This window comes from Mustela putorius, unplaced genomic scaffold (genome assembly GCF_011764305.1).
Source record: "Mustela putorius furo isolate JIRA1106 unplaced genomic scaffold, ASM1176430v1.1 tig00003858_pilon_pilon_pilon, whole genome shotgun sequence".
Classification (NCBI taxonomy): Eukaryota; Metazoa; Chordata; class Mammalia; order Carnivora; family Mustelidae; genus Mustela; species Mustela putorius.
In genome coordinates this window covers 24173917-24181703 of record NW_025422010.1, presented here as the reverse complement: position 1 = coordinate 24181703, position 7787 = coordinate 24173917, and the positions used below count along the sequence as shown (strand labels likewise).

Sequence of the window (7787 nt, the reverse complement as noted above, 5' to 3'; positions counted from 1 at the left end):
AGATCAATGTGACACCACAATGGACACTGAATTGAGAAAGGGAGGGGTGGGAAGGTGGAATGTCAGCCAAGAGGAATGATCTGAGTAAGGAAAGAAATAAGGAAAATATGAATTAGGATTGGTTTGGTGCAACTCCAAGGAGCAGAGGACAAAATTGAAGAAATCTGCCGAAAAGTGCAAAAACACAAAAGATGAAGAAAATTGGAAGTAAAATAAATAATAAACAAATAGAGGGGGCGCCTGGGTGGCTCAGTGGGTTAAGCCGCTGCCTTCGGCTCAGGTCATGATCTCGGGGTCCTGGGATCGAGTCCCGCATCGGGCTTTCTGCTTAGCGGGGAGCCTGCTTCCCTCTCTCTCTCTCTCTGCCTGCCTCTCCATCTACTTGTGATTTCTCTCTGTCAAATAAATAAATAAAATCTTAAAAAAAAAAAAAAAACAAATAGATGATCAGCCTGGGGTTCAAAAGTTTCAAAACATGAGTTACAGAAAGAGAAAATGGAAGGGAGAAATTTGACATAGAACTACTTCATGAAATCTCATCAAGCTTAAGAATGTGGAATCTCAGAATGAAAAGTGTCCACTAAGAAGGCTACAAAATGAATGAAAAGAGAATCACAATTAGGTAACAGTATAACTTGATTTTAGAATCTCTGGAATAAAATAAAGATTTTAATGGCCTTAAGAAGGTGAAGAGGGGATTTCGGTGTTTACAGGACCAGCATGGGCCTCAGGCTATTGGAACATTGTAACCCAAAACATGGATATCAGACCAAATCCTACAATTGATATCAACAATATGAGTGAAAAAATTTAAAAAGAAGAATTAAAAAGCTCCCTATATTCCCTGTTTTCTCAATGTGATCACATGGTAGATATTGTAGCTTTAAAGACAGTGAAGATGAGGGGACAAGCCTTTGTTATTTTTAAGGAACTGGGCTCACCCACAAATGCCTTCAAACAGTTACAAGGATTTCCATTTTATGGTAAACAAATGCAAATCCAGGATGCAAAAAGAGATTCTGTTATAATATCTAAAATCTGTATTACTTTTGCTGATAAAGTGGAAGGAAAAGAAGAAGCACAAACTTTGAAGAACTCTTTACAACAACTTCACACAAAAAGCCTGGTCTGTGAATACCACATGCAGCAAATACCCAAGGAGATTCAACATCAAATCCTCAGATCCCTGATTACCCTCCACACTGCACTTTATTCCTTTATTGTTTCTCAGAAGAGACTAATGGGATGATGTGATCCATGCTGTTTAATCAGTTTCCTGGTTTCAAGGAAGGATGTTTGGTACCTAGAGGCATGGCATTGCTTTCATGGAATTTGCAAATGACGGACAGGCTGGAGTTGCTGGGATGCTTTACAAGGATTTGAAAATCACACCATCCCATGCCATGAAGCTCACCTATGCCAAGAAATTACATACGAGATAGGGGTCTTTATGGGACTTGGTGTTTTTTATAGTGTTTTGTTTTGGTAACATTTGGTCGGGTCATTTTACTAGTGGGTGTGAGGGGGAGTGAAGGTTAAATGTTTGTGAATGATTTTAAAACGATACCTAACCTTTGTTTTGCAGTAGTGAACTATGAGATATAAAGACCTTAATTTTGTTCAATAAACTTTGATTTGTATTCTAAAAAAAAAAAAAAAAAAAAAAAAAAGGAAGAAAGAAAGAAAGTGAAGAGGGGAAATGGGTAACCAATGAAGTATCAGAATACAAACTTCACATGGGTGTTATGTCCAAATCACTGTTATGTATAGCAATGACATAATGCCTTTAAGATTGTAAGGGAAAATAATCTCAAATTAGAATTTCCCATTCAGACTACTAGTCAATTGTGAAGGATGAATAATGATGTTTTCTCATATGTAAGTCCTCAAAAAGTCTCTCTTGGATCCATTACCAGTAAAAAGTAACCGGAAGATTTACTACAGTCAAAATAATTAATTCACTACACTTAAAGTAACTCACTGACAACAGTTAAAATAATTAACCTAAGGAAGACATAGCACAAAAAGCACAAAATCCAATACAAAAGAAAAACAAGGAAATGAACAGAAACATGGCGAAGGCAAAAACCTAAGACAACCATTGCTAAACTGTTGTCCTAGAAGATAGACAATGCAGACAGGAGTTGGAGGGTGGTGACTTCCAGGAAGGATACTGCCAAGAAGTTAACATTCATGATAGCAACTGAGGTATTTCAGTGTATTTTCTAGGTCATCAGTAAGGTCAAAGAGTTTGGTGATTCATAAATTATACAGGAAACAGAGAAAAAAAAATCAAAGTAGTCATTAATTCCAGGACAAATAAAACATTCCCTAAGAAAAGTCATTGTAATCACAGTACAATACTTCTTTTAGCTGTGAATAATATTTGCATTGTCATAAATTCATGAACATTAAAAATTAATTCAAAAAAGAGTGATAGATAAACTACATTAGGAACATCAAAGGAGCGAAAGTATTTACCTCAAAGAGAAGCAAATATAGATCTTTCATAATAGAAAGTTATTAAATAAAATCTAAAACAGAAAGGCCAAGGAATGATAATATAAAAATGTGGCTTATAAAGGCACAGCATAGGGAATATTGTCAGTGATATGGTAATAGTGTCATATGGTGACAGATGGGAGCTACCCTTTTGCTGAGCACAGCATAATGTATAGAGACATTGGATCACTGTGTTGTACACCTGAAACTAATGTTAACACTGTGTGTCAACTATACTCAAATCAAAAATTTTTTAAATGTGATTTATAGTACGGAGGCAACTGGCAGAAAAAAGAGCTCTCGGGTTAAATGTATAACCTCAATGATTAAAAGAGGGCAATAGAAAGTCTTAAGCTTTCATCGTAAGCATAGTAAAGCTATTTGACTTTTAAAATTATTTACATAGTTGAAAGAAATAATTAAATAAAGAAAAGATTCTTCACATTTCCAGAAAGGACTGGTAGAAGAAAGGCTCAACTCTGCAACAGATTAAGAAAGGAAATGGTGTTGAGTTTGCTAAGTTCTTTATAGATTCTGGACACTAGTCCTTTATCTGATATGTCATTTGCAAATATCTTCTCCCATTCTGTCAGTTGTCTTTTGATTTTGTTAACTGTTTCCTTTGCTGTGCAAAAGCTTTTGATCTTGATGAAATCCCAATAGTTCATTTTTACCTTGCTTCCCTTGCCTTTTGCGTTGTTCCTAGGAAGATGTTGCTGCGGCAGAGGTCGAAGAGGTTGCTGCCTGTGTTCTCCTCAAGGATTTTGATGGATTCCTTTCGAACAAATAATCCAATCAAGAAATGGGCAAAGGACATGAACAGACATTTCTGCAAAGAAGACATCCAGATGGCCAACAGACACATGAAAAAGTGCTATATATCACTCAGCATCAGGGAAATACAAATCAAAACCACAATGAGATATCACCTCACACCAGTCAGAATGGCTAAAATCAACAAGTCAGGAAATGACAGATGCTGGCGAGGATGCGGAGAAAGGGGAACCCTCCTACACTGTTGGTGGGAATGCAAGCTGGTGCAGCCACTCTGGAAAACAGCATGGAGGTTCCTCAAAATGTTGAAAATAGAACTGCCCTATGACCCAGCAATTGCACTACTGGGTATTTACCCTAAAGATACAAACGTAGTGATCCAAAGGGGCACATGCACCCGAATGTTTATAGCAGCAATGTCCACAATAGCCACACTATGGAAAGAACCTAGATGTCCATCAACAGATGAATGGATCAAGAAGATGTGGTATATATACACAATGGAATACTATGCAGCCATCAAAAGAAATGAAATCTTGCCATTTGCGACAACATGGATGGAACTAGAGCGTATCATGCTTAGCGAAATAAGTCAAGCAGAGAAAGACAACTATCATATGATCTCCCTGATATGAGGAAGTGGTGATGCAACATGGGGGCTTAAGTGGGTAGGAGAAGAATAAATGAAACAAGATGGGATTGGGAGGGAGACAAACCATAAGTGACCCTTAATCTCACAAAACAAACTGAGGGTTGCTGGGGGGAGGGGGTTTGGGAGAAGGGGGTGGTATTATGGACATTGGGGAGGGTATGTGCTTTGGTGAGTGCTGTGAAGTGTGTAAACCTGGTGATTCACAGACCTATACCCCTGGGGATAAAAATATATGTTTATTAAAAAAAAAGAAAGAAAGAAAAGAAATGGTGAACTCCCATTTGCTTATGATCGAGTCAGGTATCTATTTAAGTAAACGTCAGACATTCTCAAACTCTCTCACCTTCAGGGAATATAAGGTCATCTTTTAAAAATATTAATTACATATTAGTTCATTAATTAAACAACTCTAACACAAAATGGAGCCCATCAAAAGCTCAATGTAATAAGAAAAAAATACAGAATTATTTTTATAGAACAGAATACAAATGTTATAAAATTGGACAATTAACATATATAACAATTTTTAAAAACTGAGTTTTAAAAGGGAAGGTGGAGAATGTGTGTGTAAGTAGCAAATGTCTTTCAGCGCCTGCCTAAAACAGAAAAATGTTTTTCAGGAAATAAAACTCAATGATCTCAACCTTTTAGCCTTTCTCCTGTTTTTTTCTCTTAATGTATAGGTATCCATAGAAAATATTTATCAAAATGTTTGCAATTTCTCTAATTTCTTCATTTTTAGTAACCAAGTCAAAATAAGTAGACTAATCTTTTTGAATGAGGCTTCATAGTGCAATCCTGTTTAGGAACATTTTGTTTGTCTATCAGATGTCTTTTTATGTGTCTACTCTTAACTGTACATATAAAGAGACCAAGGTCTGAACATTATTAACTTAATAATAACCAAGGTTATTTTGAGGATTGTTTTTCTTTGTGTTCTAATTTGAGTTCTTTATAATGAGGCTGAATTATATAAGTCTAAACAAACAAACAAAAAAAAAAGTAAAAGAAAAAGAAAACTAATATATTTTTTTGTCAAAGGAAAAGAAGAGAAGAAATATTAATGAAGAGAGCCCAGTCCAAGTTTTCTGTTTCACAGGTTGGCAGTTTCTCTAGTATCTGAAATCCATGACTATATTCCGTGATGACTGTGAGCAAGAACCCCTCAGGTGTTTATCTTAAACTTTATTCCCCTGTCCTCCCTCTGCTTACTCTATACAAGAGGGGGCTCTGCTTTAGTCCAAGAGAACATCATGTCTCTCTCTGTTCCCTTGAACTCCCAACTTCTCAAGATGTGTTCAATTCTTTTTCCCTTTCCTTGCTACATGGTTAATTCTATATGGCTTACTCTGACTGGGTATCCAGAACGTTCAGGAGCTTTCACTTTATGCACTTCTGCTATGGTCTCCAATGTTTATCTGGACTAGCTCAGCATGCCCCTTCCATTCCACTGTCTTTGCTGTTGTCTTTTGTGCTTTGCTAGCAGTCTTCCACCCTGCATCTCACTCTTGTCATATTGACATCCAGATCACCTTCTGATAGTGTCCTAAGGGGTATTCTGCTTTGATAAAAGGGTTGATCTAATCCCTAACATACACCATAGATTAGATTCTGGTGTTCATCCTGTTTCTGTGTCCTGAAGAACCTGGATGGCTCCACCACCCTTCCTCGCTGCTGCCCTTTGGTACAGGGCACCAAGAGCAATTCCTGGCAATTTTACATGCCAAATAAAGATTTTTTTTTAATATTTTATTTATTTATATGAGAGAGAGTATATGAGAGACAGACAGTGTGAGAGACAGAGCACATGAGGAGAGGGTGGGTGGGGGGAGTACAGCAGGCAGAAGAAGAGGGAGAAACAGGCTCCCTACTGAGCAGGGAGCCTGATGCAGGACTCGATCCCAGCACCCTGGGATCATGACCTGAGTTGAAGGCAGATACTTAACCAACTGAGACATCCAGGAGCCCCCCAAATAAAGATTTTTTAAAATGTTATTCAAAGGGGTAATATTAGAGTTAATAACCAAAGGCAAAAGCAGTAGGCAAGTAAAGAAACTAAAGTAGGGGACCGGATGTAAAGACATTAAACTATCAGAGTGAAAAGCCTTAAGTAGAAGTTAGGAAAAGAGATCACTAACAAGGGAAATGGTCTTAGAAAGAAAAATTATTTCTACAGAGCCTAGTAACCCAGGTGGTTAAGAATCTAAATAGAAGGATTGTTTCAAATCTTCAAGGGGTTAAATCCTGTACTTGTAGTAATGTAGAAGATTTCACACGTTTAGGACTCACTGTGTGAACCAGCTAAATTATGTCTTCTTCAGCTCTGGGCCTTGCTTGAGGTGCTGGAATCTTTATATATGACCAAGTCTGATATCTGATATAACATCTACTATGTATATGGAAAGTATATTGGATTAAGCATGGTGTTTAGCCTTTGGTCTTTGTTGCACTGGATGAGATCTCAGAGTCTTTGTGTCATCCAAGATGGGTCAGTGGAGGATCTAATTCCAGCTTCTGTACTTTGTTCTTTTATGATGCACCAAGTACCGACAAGAGCACAAGGGGAAGAGAGAGGCCCCTCAGCTAGTGGGAAGTCCTTGCACCAATTCATCCACTAACACACTGAGAATCACCTGACCTCTACACAGTTTCCATCCCAGACCTCCTGATGAAGGGGAAGGGCTTAAGAATCCCTACCTTGTCATGTATCATTGATGAAGTATACTGTACCCAGTCAAAAAAAAAAAAAAAAAAAGGAAAAAAAAAAAAAAGATATACCATGTACTCATTTACGGAATTAAATTCTCCTATCTGGAGAAACACAGTATTCTTCTCTACATTGTTCTTTAGATAGATCCATGTAAGTGGGGCTCTTCTAAAGATTAGCATATGTACCTCTAGTGTACCTCTAGTAGACTCTTTGGTTTGCCCACAGTTGGAACCCAACACTGAAAGCAACACAAGCTTTTCTCTAATAGAAGAGTTTTTCAACATCTACTACATGGTAAAGCTATAGTCAAGAAAGTAAGTGGGACTTCCCTCCACAGGATGATAAATTTTTTGTCTTCCCTTGTCAGTTCTCCCAACTATCTCATAGATGCCACAAATAACAATACACTGGCATCTGGTTCTGAAATATATCTGTATTCTTCCACAGCACATCCCTCACAAGCATTGTTTGCATAAACAGTCTGCACCCTCTCATCTCCCGTTCCTTCCTGAGTCTCATCTAATCAGGCTTTGTCTCTGGAATTCCACAGATCACTTTCACTGAGGTTACCAACACCTGCACATTGGCAAATACAGAAATTGATGGATTCAACCATATTTACGAAACATTCAGAGGATTATTTTTTATATGAAATTTAATGTGAATAGTGCCCTCAGAATGCTTCCAACACAATGGCTCTGGTATAATCTTCTAGGACTTAATTTTTAAAATCAATAGTAATCTGTTAAGTTTCATTGATATTTTTGCACATAGCTAGGCATATTTATTTTGCTGTTGAATAATATTTAGTTGTCTGAATAGATTTGGTTATTCTTTTGTTGACTATATTTTTTTCTTGTTTTTGTAGTAAAGATATCTCTGTTTGATAAAATATTCTTATACATGACTTCTGGTATATATGTGCAATATTTTGAGTCATTTGGCAAGCAGATGTTCAGCTCTGTAAGATAATGGCAAAATATTTTCCAAAGTGATTAATTATCGCAATTTACAAGAAGTGTTTTTAAATCCATGTCCTTTTCCAGCATGTTGTAGCATCAGCCTACTAATTTTTTGTGACTCAAATGGGTATAAAATAGGATTTATTTATAGTCTTGATTTTCCTTTCTCTGATCACAAATGTGGTAG

General features: G+C 37.0%; 1 pseudogene; it reads left to right on the top strand.

The window, feature by feature from the left end:
• The first annotated feature begins 757 nt into the window (after positions 1-757).
• LOC101686232 lies at positions 758-1442 on the top strand (annotated as a pseudogene).
• The last annotated feature ends 6345 nt before the right edge of the window (positions 1443-7787 follow it).